The sequence below is a fragment of the Rhinopithecus bieti genome, unplaced genomic scaffold (assembly GCF_001698545.2).
Source record: "Rhinopithecus bieti isolate Rb0 unplaced genomic scaffold, ASM169854v2 scaffold_62788, whole genome shotgun sequence".
NCBI classification, from domain to species: Eukaryota; Metazoa; Chordata; class Mammalia; order Primates; family Cercopithecidae; genus Rhinopithecus; species Rhinopithecus bieti.
Genome location: NW_016823884.1, coordinates 547,329 through 565,579, shown reverse-complemented (window position 1 = coordinate 565,579; position 18,251 = coordinate 547,329). Strand labels below are relative to the sequence as shown.

At 34.1% G+C, this 18,251-nt stretch overlaps 1 pseudogene; it reads right to left on the bottom strand.

The window, feature by feature from the left end:
• Positions 1-18,251, bottom strand: part of LOC108521926 (E3 ubiquitin-protein ligase TRIM38 pseudogene) — a 63,710-nt pseudogene that overhangs the window by 6,922 nt on the left and 38,537 nt on the right.

The following is an 18,251-nucleotide window of genomic DNA, read 5'->3' as shown; positions in this document are numbered from 1 at the left end:
TTGTTTTTTTCTTTTCTTTCTTTCTTTTTTTCTTTTTTTCTTTTTTATTTTTTTATTTTATTATGCTTTCAGGTCTTCTTACTCAAAGTTATTATACATAATTTTTCCAGGGTAATAAGAATTTTGTAATAAGTCTGAATTTGATTGGAACCTGAGTGGCCACTTTCAAATTTCTATTTCCTAAGACTCAAAACCAGCAGCCGTCATGTTATCAATCATCAGGAAAATGAGCTCTACATTTGTCAAATCCAAAGTTGATAATACTGTATTGGTTTAAATCTGAGAGCAAGTCATTGTAAAAAGTCAGGGGAGACTATTTTTGCCAAACAAACATTGGAGGCAGAGTTCTGAGCTATCCTCACATAGCAATAGATTGCCATTGGGATTCAACTCAACTTTCTTAAGATTCATTCTTTTCAACCATCGTATTAGCAAATGTACAGAAGTTATAGTTAAGTTATAAATAACAATTTTTTAACAAAATAAATGTTCATTGGTTATATTAATAGATAATAAAAAATTTAGAAAGAGTATAAAAAAATAAAAATTCTACTGTTTACCTTTGACATTGGGTATACAGTTGAACCTTGAACAACACAGGTTAAAACTGCTTGGGTCCACTTATACATGGAGTTGTTTAAATAAAGGTTACACTGAGTGTGCCTGCCTCTCCTGCCTCCCCTTCCACCTCCTCCGCCTCTTCCTCCTCCGCCACACCTGAGACAGCAAGAGCAGCACCTCTTCTTCCTCATCTTAGTCTACTCAACTTCAAGACCACAAGGATGAAGACCTTTATGATGATCCACTTCCACTTAATGAATAGTAAATATATTTTCTTTTCCTTATAATCTTCTTAAGCTTTTCTGAAGCTTATGTTATGGAAAGAACACAGTACTCCGTATATACGACAAACAGAATATATGTTAATTGACTGTTTAAGTCATTGGTAAGGTTTCTGGCCAACAGGAGGCTATTAGTAGTTAAGTTTCTGGGAAGTCAAAAGTTATATGTGGATTTTTTTTACTGCACTGGGGCCAGTGCTCCTGATCCCTGTGTTACACAAGGGTCAGCTGTATAACTTTCTAGACTATATAGATGTATTTATAGGTGGAGAAATAGATATATATAAAAACTAAAACAAGAAAGTAATATATATATATACACATATATAATTAGCATCATGCTGTATTTAGGGTTGTGTACTTATTTTTGATCATAATTTTATATAAAGCATTTTTTGATCAATTAACATTCTTTGAAAATATTTAACTTCATGCATCATAATTTTAAAACTTTTCCTTTGTTGTTAGCTATTTGTGTTATTTGATAATGCTTTGAAAATCGTATATTAGGTACAAGTACAGAAATAGAAATTATCATGATAACCACTGTAACAGTAACAGGCAGATTATAATGCAACTTGGATATCATCCTTTGTTCTATAAAGATGGCCGTATTTTACATTGACATATGAGTAAGTTTCACTGAGTGGAAAAAATAATTTATTCAAAAATAAATGCTTTGACACTTAACAAGTCAGTTGTTTTCTTAAAAGTCTGCTATAGAATAACAGAACGATTATAGAATAATTACTCACTTCTTTTCTTACTCAGTGTTATTTCCTAATGAATTTTTCTAAGTGGTTTGTCCTGTCTAATTTTATCAGTCTAATAAGAATCCATGCTTCAACTTTCTCACTGCTCTAGGCAGAAATTCCTGTGAACATGTCAAATCCATGGGTGAATGGACAAATTGGCATAGTGGGAGAGCACACACACAAAAGTGAGATGATGGCTGACCGATTTCCCTAATTACTGGAGTTTTAATAAGACAATAAAGCCCTTGCTAAGGATTTCCTAAGTTTTATTAGAAGTCAAGACTCTCCATTTGCAAAATAAGGGGAGCCCAAAGTGATTCACAAAAGGGCAGTGTTACATTCCGTTTACAGTTGAGGGTCACTGTTAGTGCCAAATGAAGCCATAATGCCCAGCATTGCTGAACATGCAAACGAAGCAAAGCTAAACAAAACAAAAAAATGTTTAAAGGGGAAGTGATCTCAGATGGTAAGCATGGCAAAATAGTGAGGCCAAAATGATTGAATCTCACCTGTCCTTTAAAATTGTAGCCCCAAGTCTCCACTCCTCTGGGCATCTGAACCCATAAAAACAATTGAATTATGTCAATTATCTTCTTACTCTGCACGGTCCATCTTTCCAACCAGCAAAGATCTTAAGAATATGTTCTTTTCTCATCTAAACTACTAGGGCTTTACTTAAATTAATCCTGTTGCTATGCACTATTCATCATACCCATCCTCCACCCTTCTTATTAGTTTACTTAAATGTCTACATATTATCTCTAAACCCTAATTCCTATTATTTCTTTTTTGAAGGTTGCTCTTAGAGAGTTTCACAACCATGAATAGGTTTCAACTTTTTCTGACATCCTCTATTTTTTTTTTCAGATCAATGAAACAAGAACAAAGAGGAGAATCGGGAAGTCAGCAGTATGTCTCCTTTATTCCCCCATGCTTTAGAATAACGCTTTCTTTGGTAACCCAGGGTATTTACTAGCCTCTTATTAGGTTCAAAAGCCATACAGCAAGGGATTGCAGTCTGCCCTGCAGACAAAGTGTAGACAAATGTACCAGCTTGAGAAAAGTCCATAGCTCCAGCCTTGTGTGACTAGAATTTATGACCCTTAGTTTTCTGTTCCTTTTATCTACATTTGACAATCAGACCCTAGAAGGCAGGGTCATTTGACATGAAGATGTAGTAAGTGGTTTATATAGTTATTATGCCTAAGGAAAGGAAGCATTATCTTTATCTTCTTAATAAAAAAAAAAAAACACACAAAGATTGATTATCCATTTTATTGTATAACTTATTTTTTTAACTTTTATAAGAACATGGCAATTTCCCGTACTTTATAAAAGGTTTAAAGCTTGCCAATACAGGTAATATGGTATTTACTGTATCTAATTGTTAAAAAGGCATGAAATGCATATTTTGCTTTTTAGAACTAACTACCAAAGTATATTGACGTCCATGTAATGCTGACTTGTAGGGTAGACTCACTCAATGAGTATTTTTTCTTTCAGAAAAAAATCTTTGAAAGTGGCATTGGTGGTCATGTTTGTTCAGATAGCACTAACTGGTCCCCAGAGCTGTAGAAAATTAAGACAGGTATAAATACCTGATCTCGGTTTGATCACTTAGATTCTTTTCCATAGGAATTTGGAATTGAAATTGAGAGAAAATAATTTCCTTAGCTTATATTGCAACTGAATCTTTAAACTTGGATGACATGGGACAACCATGTTTGCAGAGAAAATCATGCTACAGAGAGAGAGAGTTTGAAGCACATATGTAGATGAAAACAGAGACACAAAGCCCTGTGGTCAGAGTTAGAGGGGCTGAGAGAATAGTTAGCTTAACTTCTGTCTGTTTTCTTGTTCTTGATTCCAAGGACTTCGTGTTATGAATAACCTGTAAATTTTCATATTTACCTTTCATTTCTATGCTCACTTAGAAGGGATTATGTAATTGTTTATTTATAACCAAAGAGACACCGAGGTTTACAGCTGTAGAAGTAATGGTATTTTTCATTTTGTATTTTGTACTTTTCAATTCAAGGATTTCCATTTGGTTCTTTTACATGGTTTCGTTTTCTCTGCTGAGATTACCTTTTTGGTTCCTTATTATATTCATTTTGCATAGCTATTCTCTAGTCCTTGTGTGCTAACTTCATCATTTCCATAATGCTAAATCTCTGGGTTTTTTTACTATTTTTTCTCCTGGCTATGGACCACTGTTTTTTTCTTTTTCTTCCTCCTCTTCTTCTTCACATATCTAGTAATTTCTATTGTATGCTGGACATTATGAGTACTGCCTTGTTGCATGTCTGAATTTTGTTGTCTTCCTTAACTTTTGTTTTGTTCTGGTAGGCAGTTCATTCATGTGTAGCTCTGCTCAATCCTTTCAAGGCTTGTGTTCAAACACTGCTGGCATGGTCTAGAGCTGCCTTTACTCTAGGGATATGTTAGCCCTATTCCTAAGTGATGGCCTGCCTGAATCTACTGAAATCCCAAGTGTCTCCTGATATTCCTCCATCCAGTTAGTTGAAATTAAAGCTTGCAATAGCTTCCAGCCCTTTGCAAGCTATTGAAGTTGCTGTGTTCTTAGCTCCCTGGTAGGTTCTCTGTCTCTCTCTCTCTCTCTCTCTCTCTCTCTCTCTCTCTCTCTCTCTCTCTCTATATATATATATATATAGCCTATTCCTGTGGAGTCTTGCCCTGAGAATGTGTAAGTTAGATTTCACAAATTCCTTCTTTTTGCTGTGTTATCCTTTCTGATAACTTTCTTCATACATCCCAGCTGTTTCACTAGCCCAAACTTTGATCTCTGTACTTCAACTCAGCAAACCCTCTGTGCTTCATTTGAGCTCCACATGCTTGCACAGTAGATTAGAAAGTACCTCCAAACAGAAAGTCAGGGACACCACACAGCTTGCATCATATACTGCCCACCACTGGGAATCACTGTCTTACACCTTTAATCACAAGGCTGAAAGCAGTAATTTTGTATATTTTGTCCTATTTTGTAGTCATTTAAGCTGAGTGGCTAGTTTCGGACCGGTTGGCCTATTGCAGAGAACATCTAAATATACATATTATTAACTTGTTTCTTAAAATTAATTTTATCTACAATGAGTTTATGTGCTTACTACATATTTTGTTTACTATCTTGCTTATTAAGTTTCTTCATGAATTTTAGAATTCTGTTTATGGGCTTAGCTTGGATCAGAGAATTTCTGTAACTTTGATCTTATACGTGTTTTGTCTATGCTTCTTCCACCCAACCCAAGGGCTGTCTCTCCAGTAGCAGGTCTTGTAGTGGCATTTTGGGTCATCTATCCTACAGCCGTTTGTGAGATCTGGACACAGAGCATGTGGGCATCTTGGTTTATTCATGATCACAGGGTCTCTGTGGGTCCTCTAAGTCTATGGCTTACTAAAATCTGTAGCCATAGAAGCTATCAGAAACCATGATTGTTTTCAAAGGCTTCTTTCATGCACTTAGAGTCCTCCTATTTGCAGAATTCAAATAGCATATAAAGCCCTCATACCTGTTCACTTTACCCTGTGGGTTCAAAGCTACTCCTACAGGTTTGTGTATCCAAAGCCCAATAGGTCAGCCCTCCTGTCATTGGTCAATAATAAGATTTATCTGTTCAGTTTTGAGTTAACTTTTTTTTAATTTATCTATCATTGCTATGTGTTTAGAGCAATGCATGAAATTACTGAGCTGTCTGGACCAAAATACATCTCTAACTACAAATCAGATTTCTTTCCCTGAAGTTTCCACAATTTGAATATAAGACAGACCAAACAGTTCTGATTTTATGGAGTAAAAGCATTATATAAGGATGTCAGAAAAAATGATAAATCATCAGACAGCATACCCTCATCAGAAAGTAATACCCTGTATTATAGAAGGAACAGAATTATCATATGAATTGTAACTAAAATGTTTTTAAAACTCCAACTTGTCTCCTTTTATTCTGTACTCATAATGAACTAATATCAGTTTTAAAATAAAGTGTTAGAATTACTGTTATATTACATATGCTTCAGACATGATTAGCCACAAACTTTTAAATCCCTCCATGGTTATATATTTCTATGGTATAAAATGCTAGAATTGAAGTAGGTACTCTCTAATGTTCCTTCCATCTCTCTTTTATTCTCTATGTAAACTTATTGTCTCAATAGAAAATTGACATGATATTATAGCCTCTTAGTTTATTACTATTAGACAAACTATTCGAGAAAGATTCACTGAACAAATTAAGACACTCAAATCACACAGCTTATTGAATCAACTTAAAGCACTTAGGACATCATGCAAGTGGAGTAGAATGGCCACACTACATGAGTCCTTTGTCAGGCCAATGTTTATGTATCCTGTCTTCTCTCTTTTTCTCTCTCTCTTCCCGGCCTCTTGCCTCCCTGCAACCTCAGCACAGCAACCAGTGTGATTATAAAGGCCATAATTGAGATTGAACAAGTTGGCTTAGCAGATAACGAGGTGCTGGGAGTAAACGCTCTTTTTCTATTCAGAAGACACAAGAGCAAGTATACTTGCCATAGCTCAAACTCACCAATAACTAGCTGAGCAGCCATAACTTTGATCCGTTTGTTTTGGGAAAGTATATAAAGGGTCCGAATGGATGCCACCAACAGATGCACAAAGTGATATAACCTGAAAATCATAAATATTCAATGACTTTCTTTGGTTCTTCCCCTCTTTGTACCTATCTTCAACACATATGCTCTCTTTATTAATTCCTGTGATGTTTACTAAAGGAATGTTAGAGAGTACCTACTTCATTTAATCTATGTCTAGCATGCCTCAGAGACTATTTTTACTTACAATCAACACTGAGTATTTTAGTCCATTTGAGCTGCTATAACAGAATGCCATAGATTAGGTGGTCTATGAAAAACAGAAATTTATTTCCCACAGTTCTGTACGATGGGAAGTCTAAGATCAAGTCACCAGCAGATTTGGCCTCTAGTGAGGGACCTCTTCCTAGTCCATAGAAGGCCATGTCCTCACTATAGCCTCACATGGCACACGGGGTGATTGAACTCCCACATGTCTCCTTTATAAGGTCCCTGTTCCCATTCATGAGGGCTCGGTCCTAACCATCCATGACCTAATCACCTCCAAAGACCTGACCTTCTAATAGCATTACCTTATGGTTAGGATTTCAACACATGAATTTGGGGGTGGGGATGAAAATATTCAGATCATATCACTAAATTGTACTTATCTATTTATCTTATTATTTATAGCAAATTTGAATTTTTTAGATAATACACCAAACATTCATTAAACATATGTTTTCTAAAGTTGTAATGATATCTAGTAATTATCTTGTGCTGATTATGTCAAGCACTTGACTAGAGTATCACATACCAATAGAAACCCTTTGTTGCCTGTCTGAGAAGCCATCTTCTTCCATAGAAACAGAATGTGTTTGAGTGTTGGCCCGCCATGTACCTTCTGGTGCTGGACTCTGCTCCAGGTATGGGGACAGTATCATGACTAGTTCCAGCTCATTGAGATAATCTCATTCCCCTTGCCAGGGATTGGCATTTGACACAGTCCTGGACATTGAGACCAGTGGGGACATCTGTTGTGGGGATTCTGGGGAAGGTTTTCCTCACTGATATTATGAGCTTAGTAAGAAACATTTCCTTTTCAGCACATTTTTCACCTTCGTATGCATCTCAGATCTGCAGGAACCTCTTGGTGACAGTCAGTTTTTGAAGAAAAAAAAAAAAGCCAAACAATGAGAATGCCAGAGGAGAAAGATAGAAAGAAGCAGAGGATTTGATGGCACAGTGAAGTCGCTGAATTAATCAACTCTGGAATGACCCTATGTCCAATATTCTTGTTATGTAAGAGTTTCCTTGATGTTTCAGGCACTCATGGCTGAATTTTCATAATATATTCATTTAAAAAACTTGACTGATACAGAAAAAGACTCCATTTTAATCTTCCCAATGTCCCTAGCATACAAAATTGTAAGTTGTAGAGCTGTGATTCAAAGATTGCTTTGTCTGACTCCAATACCCGTTAAAATATCATGCTAAATGAGTGGTTAGTGATACATTGATACATACAGTTAAAATGTTTTCATCTTCCTTGATTTCTATACATGGGTTCCTTGACAAGCCCTGGGAGGCTATGCTCTCAGCTTTATTCATGTTTCCCACCATCCCAAACTCTTGAGCTGGTTCAAGATCTTGTTACCCTTTTTTCCTTTATCTGCCTTTTGTGCCTTCAGATTTTTTATATTAACGACAGTAAGTAAAATCAGTTAAACTGATAAGTTATACGATATGCAACTATTCTCTATTTTTCCTTATTCACTAATATTTTTCATTTCTTTTTGTCTTAGACAAACCACATCACTGATCCTTAATGACCTCATTAATTAGTAGTTACTGGAACAGCTGCAGCTTTGTATTCAACTAGAACTTTTTTATATGCTAAACATCGCCCAGGAAAAAAAAGTGCCTCCATAGGAAGGCACTCCCTTAGGAGAAACCGTCTGTGACGTTCTTTGCCTTGGCACTAGAATCTTTTCTAAGTGACCTTGAGTTTCACTATTTTCTTTTTCCATGTAAAACTGTCTCACGATAGTTACTCTGTTTTTATTTATTTATTTTTTTGAGCCTTACATAAAATTTCTTCCACTTTAAATGTGGGACTCATGATTTTATCCAGAAGATGAACAGTATTTTTTGTGAACGGTTAGTTGAGCCATGTTGAGATATCATTTGAACTTCTAGAAGCCCCAGCATGTTTCATGGGGCTCAGAACCCTTGCTCCCTGAGAAGCATTCATCTTCAAGATTTCACCAAGACTGTCAGAATGAATTAGCATTAAATGCTATATTCATTATCCCTTCAACTTTAGAGAGGTGAGAAAGAAGGTTCAGTTTCTATGCCAAAGATTCCTCTTTTTATGCAGTGAAATCAACAAAGTAGTCATGTATAGGCCTAAGAGGATACATTTGGAAAATATTGCAGTAAAACTACATTTATCTGGATATCTCAATCACCTAAGACGTAACAAACAATAGATAATAACCAAAAATTTCCCTGAACAAAAGCACCAAGTATCACAATATCAATTTGCTAAAAGTGACATACACCCTTTTTAGAGCAGGCCTTCAAGTTCTTCTTAGAACTCATATTTTAGGCATTATTGTAACAGATTTGACTACATTGTTCCTAGAAATGTCTGTGAATAATATATTATTCATACTGACTGAATATGAACAAGTTTATTATTCATCTGGTTGCACAGCAGAAAGACATTCTTAGGTTTCACCAAAGCTTTGAAAAATGTATTAAACAAGTAACTTGTACAAAAATTTTGAATATGAACTCAAGAGAATTAACAATTGAATTTAAGGAAAAAAAAACATGAAGATAGTACTATTGAAAAGATGTATAATGATCGTTGAATTGATATCGAGCCTTTGCAGAGATGAGAAAACAGACATCAAGAGGAAAATATCATTGTTAATAAATGTGATTATCAAAGCTTTTTGCTAAAATGAAGTCATAAAAGAACAGCTGCAGAATATTAAATTACATTTATATATACAAGAAGAAGAGTCAGGGATAAAATAAATAGATAAAAAGAGAAAAAGCCAAATAAAGTATACAATTTCTTATTTTCTATACAGGGTGAGTATTCCTTATCCGAAATGCTTAGGATCAGAAGTGTTTCAGATTTTGAAATTTGTTCAGATTTTGAAATATTTACATATAGATAATGTGAAATCTTGGGGAAGGGGCCCAATTCTAAACACCAAATTCATTTGTTTCACACATATCTTATACATATAGCCTGAAAATAATTTTATACAATACTTTAAAATAATTTTATGCATGAAACATAGTTTGTGTACATCAAACTATCAGAAAGCAAAAATGTCTCTATCTCAGCCACCCATGTGGACAATCTGTGGTTGCTTGGCATCATCATCATTCCTGAATCTGAATTTTATATGCTATTTATATGTATGTTTTTCTATGTATGTAAAAAAAGCATTTTTGTGCATATTCACACATAAGCACTTAACAGTAAAAAAAAATTGACATACTATTAATTCAGAAAAAAAATAATGTGCTCAGGTTAACTAAACAGCACAGTATTATCACCAGAATGCCTATCGGCTATTAATCAATAAGAATAATAAAATATGTGATGCAAAAACAAACAAGGGCAGGCTTCCAGTCTCCACCTACAATGCCGTATTTTGATTAAAAGGTTACTGTACGTTGTATTTTATTTTTTTAGGTGAGAAGAAATATCAGAATCCGGAACCAGGAAGTGAGTCCTCTAGGGATGAGGAGGTATTCATCTGGATGGCTTTTTAAAACATTTCCTTCAGAGTCTTCTGCCTCATTAACAACAGTTTTGTCCTAGAAGCCTGATTTTATAAATCATATAAAATAAAATGATCTGTTAAAAATAAAATAAAATGGGTCTGTTATACATGCATGCTGCTCTAATCCTTCAATAAGCCCATCTCACATTTTCACCATGACATATGTAGGTACTTTTTCAGCAGTGTTAGCAACATCTTCTTTGTCTTCATTAATATGATTACCTTGATTCAGAGCCATTTTGGCTACTTGACCATCCGTCAATGAATGAATAACTAGAACCTCATTTCTTTCAATTTACTGACAGACTTTGAAGGGATATTTTTTGCACATGTAAGGAGGTAAGACTTTTTCTTCTCACTTGGCTTAAGGAATTCTTCAAAGTCATTACCTTGTGCCTCCTCATTTCTGAATACAGTTACAATCACTCTGTGCCAAGCATTGGCAAAAGCATGTGTGGCATCCTTCATGCTAAACTTCTCTTGAAAACCTTACACACCCAGGCCTCTGTTCACTGCTGCTACCATGCTAGTCAAGAAAGTGTTTTATATTTACCTTTTATTATTCTAAGAATACTCTGGTCACATGGCTGAATTTATGAAGTCACATTTGGTGGAAAGTACATGGCATAAACATTATTTTTTATGACGTTTCAGCTGGAAGATGAGCAGAACATTTGTCAAGGATTAACAGAATCTTGCAGTTGGCATCCAGTCCAACTTCCCTGCAGTGAGCATGCACCACTGGTACAAAATGTTTATGAAACCAATCAGAAAAGATATCTCTGGTGATCTATACCTTTTTATTAGCATAATAATGAACTGGTAAAAAATTCACTTCTTGAAAACAGCGAGGACGCAAACTTTTGCCTATCACAACAAGTTTACACTTAGGCATGCCTGTTGCATTAGCACATCCCAGCAGAGTTATTCTGTCCTTGGAATCCTTAATTCCTATAGGAGCTGTCTCATCAGCTGTAGTTGTTGTCTTTCTGGAGTGATAACACCAAAATAGTAATGTTTTATCAGCATTATAGACTTGTTCTGGTGCCAGATTTTCATCAGTGATCATCTTAGCGAACTCATCAATGAATTTCTCCATTGCTTCATGATCAGCAGATGCTTTATCACCACAAATTTTTAAAAATTTATTGCTGTGTTTTTTCTCAAATCTTTGTAACCAGCCTGTTACATATTCATAGTTCCTTTCAATTTTCAGTTTATCATGATAAATCTTTGTTTCATGATCAACATACCATTAAGTAATATGTGTTCACTGAGACACTGACAGATGTACTCTGCCCCAGCCCAGAGCATATAGAATCTGTATGTATTTTGATAAATTTATACCTAAGTATTTTTGGTGTTATTGTAAATGGTATTTTTTATTTCGAGTCTTAATTATTCATTGCCATTATAGTGCAACATAATTTATTTTTGTATATTGACCATGCATCCTGCAACCTTCCCAAACTCACTTACTATTTACAGGGGTTTTTGTTTGTTTGTTTTCTGTTTTTTGTAGATTTCTTACAATTACATAGATAATTACACAGCATATGTAAATAGAGATAATGCTACTTCTCCCTTTCCAATTTATATGCTACCTATTTCTTTTTCTTGTATTGTTGCACTGCCTAGGACTTTCACTATGATATTAAATAGGAATAGTGAGAGTCTTTACCTTGTTCCCAATCTTAGTAAGAAAGAAATCCATCTCTCACCTTAGTTGTAGTTGTAGGTGTTTTGTAAATGCCTTTTATCAGATAAAGTAAGTTTCTATTTCTAGTTTGCTGAGAGGTTTCTCGTAAATAGTTGTTAACTTTCGTCAAATATTTTCCTGCATTTAAAAAAATGATCTTATGAATTTTTCTTTTTTCTTTTTTTGATATACATTTTATTGATGGATTTTTCAAATGTTTAAACAATCCTGTATCTCAACGTAAGCCTATTGGCCATACTGTATTATCATTATTTTATACTGTTAAATTTGATTTGCTAATATTTTGCTGAAGATTTTTGTTTCTGTGATTATGAAAGATACTGGTCTGTAGTTGTGTTTTTCTTATAATGTCTTTGTAAGGTTTTATAACCAGGATAATACTGGCCTCATAAAATGAGCTGGTTCTCTTATGTTTTCTAGAAGTGGTTGTGTATATGATTGATATTATTTCTTTTTAAATGGTTTGGTAAAATTTGCTGTTGAAGCTATCTAGGTCTGAAGCTTTCTTTGTTGGAGATGGTTAACTATGAACTGAATTTCTTCAGTAGATATATAATTCTTCTGGTATAACAGTGTTTTTTAACTATCATTTTCTACACAGAGAAGAGAAAGATTATTCAGTTTTTCCTCCAGCACAGGTGATGAAAAAAAAATTTTTATTTTATTAGTGATAGTTGTGAGGCATAAAACACGAACCTTCACATACTGACATATTCACTGTTTGTAGTATAGCTACAGGTTTTTGTCCTACAACCCAGGAATTCTGAAACATTTTACACAATTTTGGATAATTCCCATCAAAGAAAAAAATATGTAGTATTTTAATTAATACTACTTTATTATTTTATACTTTATTAAAAGTATACAATACATACTTATAAAATACACCTTATTACAATTTACATTTAATTTTCTTAGACATCAGTGAGACCCTATTTTTCCATTGACAATTCATGTCATGTTTGGAAGATTCCACAGACTAGCTTCTGCCTCATAAATTACACTTTTTCTTTCATACACTTGGAGCTCACCTATTGCAAAATGTCACACATTAGGCAACACATAATGGTTATGACTATAAATTTATAAATTCTAACACTGAAAGTCCCATGATTTCATGGAGGCTAAAAAAACCAAATCCAACAATATTCTGATAAGGCAAAAGCTACAAACAAGAGTTGATGTGAAGCTAAATTGGTCTTGAATAAGAGGGAAGCAGAACTGGCAACAACAACAATAATAATAGGACCAAAAGTTTTACGGAAGATAGAATCAGGGTATAATTATAGTACGATAAATAGTAAGGCAAATGCATGAAAATAATATATGGCAAATAGTGCAGAAAATTTATTAATTAAAATCTTTTAGCAATAAGAGGAGAAATATACAGAAATGTAATTATGGTTTTGTCCATAACTGCCAACCTTACAAACAGAAAAAAAACAATTGAAACTATAATTAATAAAATAAAAAATTGCTGTGTATTACATGTCAACTTCAAACGAGAAATATATATAATTTTCAGTGGCAATATTCATGAAATGACCATTTACTAAGCCACATAAAATATCATATATGGACGTATTAATTTCTACTTTTAATGTTCTGATAACAATATATTCATTTATACTTATTTATAAATTAAAACACTTGTAAATGTTTTGACATATTTCCTAATATCATTTTGTGTGATCATAAAAAGGCTGTGATTCTAGGTTATCTTTGGTCAACCTTAAGAAAAATTGACAGTACAGGTAATGTGATAACTTTTGCAAAAATACAGTGCGAAATTGCAGACTGTTGTCTAAAGTGGATAGCCGAAGTAGATTTTATAGTACCAGTTGCTATTAAATGAATTATAAAATTGTTGTATTTGTATTTTTTAGCAAAAAAAGAAATATTTCCTAATAAAGTAACTGAATTGAAAAAATATTTAGAAAATATTTCTAAAAAATATTTAGAAAAGTTGAAAATACTGAATATAATTATAATAGGGTACAGCTAAAGCATTTTTACTAAAAATTTTTTATATGTACATTCTTGTGTTATTTAATCGACCAACACAACTAAAATTGGCTGGAGTAATAAGAAAATTTTCTGATTTAAAATTTAAACAATACCGCACATAAATTCAATAAATTTGAAAATCAAAATAAATGTGATGCTTCTGATCAATTTTAATATGAAATGACAAAAGTAAACTAGAAAACCAGAGAACTATTTATGTGACCATGTGGAAATCATCCAAGAACTGCTGTCAAACACAGTTGGGGAGGGGAGGTCAATTAAACATGACGAGCCCTTTAAAGAAACCTTTCAAGCATTCAAATTGATGATTTCCTTGTAATACATATTTCAAAGACTAGAAAAAAAATTACGAAATTATATCATGAGTCAAACGTGTTTTTTCCACCCAAATCTGGTTATGTCATGCAAAAACACTCTATCTTACTTATGAATGTATGAATATAGGTATGAAAATCTTTTTTAAAAAATATATAGAATTAATACTTGATAAAGTAACCCACTGCAACTAAGCTTGGGTCATCTAAGAAATGCAAAAATTTTCCAGTATAAAGAGGTCATTTTAAATAACATTTTAGTTAAGTAACAAAAAATGTAATAATCATAGCAGATGCTGAAAAGATTTAGGAACAGATTGTGAGACTTGACTATGCCCCATCCAGAAGCCCTAGAGAGCCATCAACTGAAAGGAGGGTTCCTAGGACCATTATAAAGAGGATGCTGAGCTCTGTTTAGTTTTGAATGCATGGAACCAAAGAGAGGCACTTGCCAGAGTCAGCAAATAAAGGCAGCTGGTCAGAGCAGGGAGAACAGCCAACCATAGATTGTGCTAAAGGGACTGGGTACCAAAAGGAACCAGAAGATAGGGATTGCTATTTATGATATGGACAAAACAGAAGCAAGCGTGGGCAAACTGAAAGTTAGGAACTTGATCTGTAAACACAGGCCTGGGTCTATAACATGTTCCTTCCTTCTGGTAGCGGTAAGGAGTGGATTCCCAAAATGACTGAATTAGTCTGGAAGAGTTACCTAATAAACCCCAATACATCCTTTGTAAAATTCTTTAATTTGATAAGATAAAGAACACCTATTCTAAATACAGATTCAGCATTTTAAAGACATTTCCTTTAAATAAAAGCATAAACTCAAAATCATTCGTTTGTTTTGAAAATTCTGCATCTACAATAAATGACAAAAGTATTGGTTATAAAAGAAATAAAATAATATTGGAAATGAAGAGAGAAAACCATTTTACTACGACTTCTACCTATAAAATAAAAAAATCAATTAAGACAAACCATTAGTTATTTTTTAATTTAATAAAGTCCAAAATAAAATAAACATACACATATCAAGCGTGATTAATACAGTCTAAAATGTTAAGGAATTTTGCATTTTTATTTAGAGAAACAAAGAATGCATACTATATTTCCAATATGAATTCTATATGTAATAAAATCAATTATGGTAAACGAATGGTACAGATTTAGTGCAAGACCAATCAAAAATAGATAAATAGACATAGTTGCCAGGATAACTATGGACATGGACAAAGACATAACTATAGATATAATTATTTGATCAAAGAGAAGCCAGAAATATCAGGTGATTAATGTAAAATATTTAACATTTCAAAGACTAACAATAAACCTAACTAAATATAATGATTTAATATATGATAAAATATTTGCAGAAATAAACGGTAAAAATAAGTCTTACTTTTTTTTTCAAGAATTGAGATAACCCAATAAAAGTTTTGGGGATTTTTTTTCCATAGCATATGTGGTAAAACAAAATGCAATTCTTCTCTTTGACCACAAAATCCTAACTTCATACACGCTTCACACTCTTGCTGCAGAATGTGCCCTTGACCTTCATTATGACCCTGAAGCTCCTCATCCCACACCCTTGGCATGGTGTCATTGGCCTCTCTGTGCATTTGAGGCAATAATTTTAAGATGGTACCCACTAAAGGTACAGCATAATTGCCACTCAGTTCATTTCTAATTCTAGTTAATTCCAACTGCCAGTTTATTCCAATATGTAACTGTATATTTAAACTATAGATTGCCACATACATGCCACCTATTCATTTTATTTCTTGATCATGCTCCCAGAATCCCAAGTGCTGCTGGAGAAGCTGCCAATCCTGAACTGCAAACCCATGTTCTTCAAGATCAGATGGGTAACACTGCTACTTGGAAACTATTTCATCCATATTTGTATAATGCTCTACATCATTTTTCCACAATGGTTGTTACACATCCTTTTCACTTTCCTTACATACCCAATCCCACTCAATATCTTTATTCTAAACAGATGTCCTCATTTCCCATCTGACCAAGCAAATTTGGATCATATGTAATAAAATCCCTCAACTTTGCTATCCCTTACTATGTCTATAAAATTTCACTGGATACTTTTCTATGCTGAGGGGGAAAAGACTTTTTTCTTTGCCAAAACTAATCCACTCCACTCATTTTTAATCCCATTCATTACTAACACCCCTTTGGGATTTTTTTTTTCCAGCTTTTTCCTTTCTCTTCCTTACAACTTCACTATGTTCCTTGATACTGATTTATTTCCTCATACCTAATGCTCTTGTCCCTTTATGTTAAAAATGACACTTCTGGATGATCAAATGTCTTAAAAGGTAGTCCTCTCTTAATCTTGATTCACATCTATACAGTATTAACAGTTTATAACCGGCTTCTGCTGCCAACTTAGTAAAATCATGGATAAATCCTAAACACCAAATCCAATATAGTTTTTCTCACTATTCATCTGCCTTGACCTCTCAGCAACATGCTCAGTTTTCTTTAATTTTCTGGAATGCAATATATTCCTTGTACTTACAAGAAATGCTTTTGTGTTTCCTTCTCCAAATCATTTTTTTTAATTCTCCTTAAATGCTGATTTTTTTCCCCAAGACTGATTCGTTTTCTCAATCACAGAGGTTGCACTCACTATATTTTCACAATAACTTAATTTTTCTCAAAAGTAATTGTCTCTCTACTTCTAATTCCCATGTAAACTCTACATAGGCAAAATTAAAGTCATCTTTCTCTGACTAATGTCACATTAACATCAGACCAGGTTATTCTTCTCTTTGAAAACATTTGCTAACTTAAATGCTTATGCATAAACTTGATCAAGAAACTCAAGGCCACTTTTCCTCTACTAACACCCTGATTAACGCAGGGCTCCTCTGAGAAACCAGGTGTACCTGGAATTCTCTGCATTTTCCATTTTCACTCTCTTTAGTCCCTGAAGACTGATCTTCACACCACCTCCTTTATAAGAACTTTCCTATTATTTTGATCTATTAAAAATATTTTTTTTCTTTTATTAAAACTAACATAGGCCGGGCGCAGTGGCTCATGCCTGTAATCCCAGCACTTTGGGAGACCGAGGCAGGCAGATCACCTACAGTCAGGAGTTTGAGACCAGCCTGGCCAACATGGTGAAACTCCGTCTCTACTAAAATTACAAAAATTAGTTGAGCGTGTTGGTGGGTGCCTGTAATCCCACCTACTCAGGGGGCTGAGGCAGGAGAACCACTTGAACCCAGGAAGCAGAGGTTGCATGAGCTGAGATTGTGCCACTGCACTCCAGCCTGGGCGACAGAGCAGGACTCCGTCTCAAAGAAAAACGAAAACCTAATAAATACTTACTATATAAACTTTAGAAAATATAAAGTTCAGGGAAAATAAATATAAAAACTATGCATGGATTTAAAAATTTTTGCACCGAGATATGTTCATGCTAACTTGTTACAAGATCTCTGAACAAGATCTATTTGAGGCACTAATAAGGAAAAGACACCACTTTGAAAAGAGTCCCAATCAAAACAGTATGAATTCTGCTAAAACTGAAGCAGGAACAAACACCAAATGTATGATGAAGCTTGGGTGGAAAATCGTGAAATTATTGATGCTTTATGAAAAGTTCATGGGGACAATGTCGCCAAAGAAATCAGCAGTTTACAAATGGACTAATGTTTTTCAAGGTCACTGTTCTTTAAAAAAAAAAAAAAAAAAAAAAAAAAATTATTTCAATAGGTTTTAGGAGAAAGATGGTGTTTGCTTACATGAGTAAGTTATTTTGTGGCGATTTCTGAGATTGTGGTGCACTCTTCACCCAAGCAGTATACACTCTACCTAATGTGTAGTCTTTTATCCCTCACCTCCCTCCCACCTTTTCCCCCGGAATCCCCAAAATCCACTGTATCATTCTTATGCCTTTACGTTCCCATACCTTAGCTCCCTCTTATGCGTGAGAATATACAATGTTTGGTTTTCCATTCCTGAGTTACTTCACTTAGAATAATAGTCTTCAGTTTCATCGAGGTTGCTGCAAATGCCATTAATTTGTTCCTTTTATAGCTGAGTAGTATTCCATGGTGTGTGTGTGTGTGTGTGTGTGTGTGTGTATGTGTACATATATATATATATATATATATATATATATATATGTAGAGAGTGAGAGAGAGAGCGAGAGAGAGGTGAGGGTGTTGCTGATAAGTTAG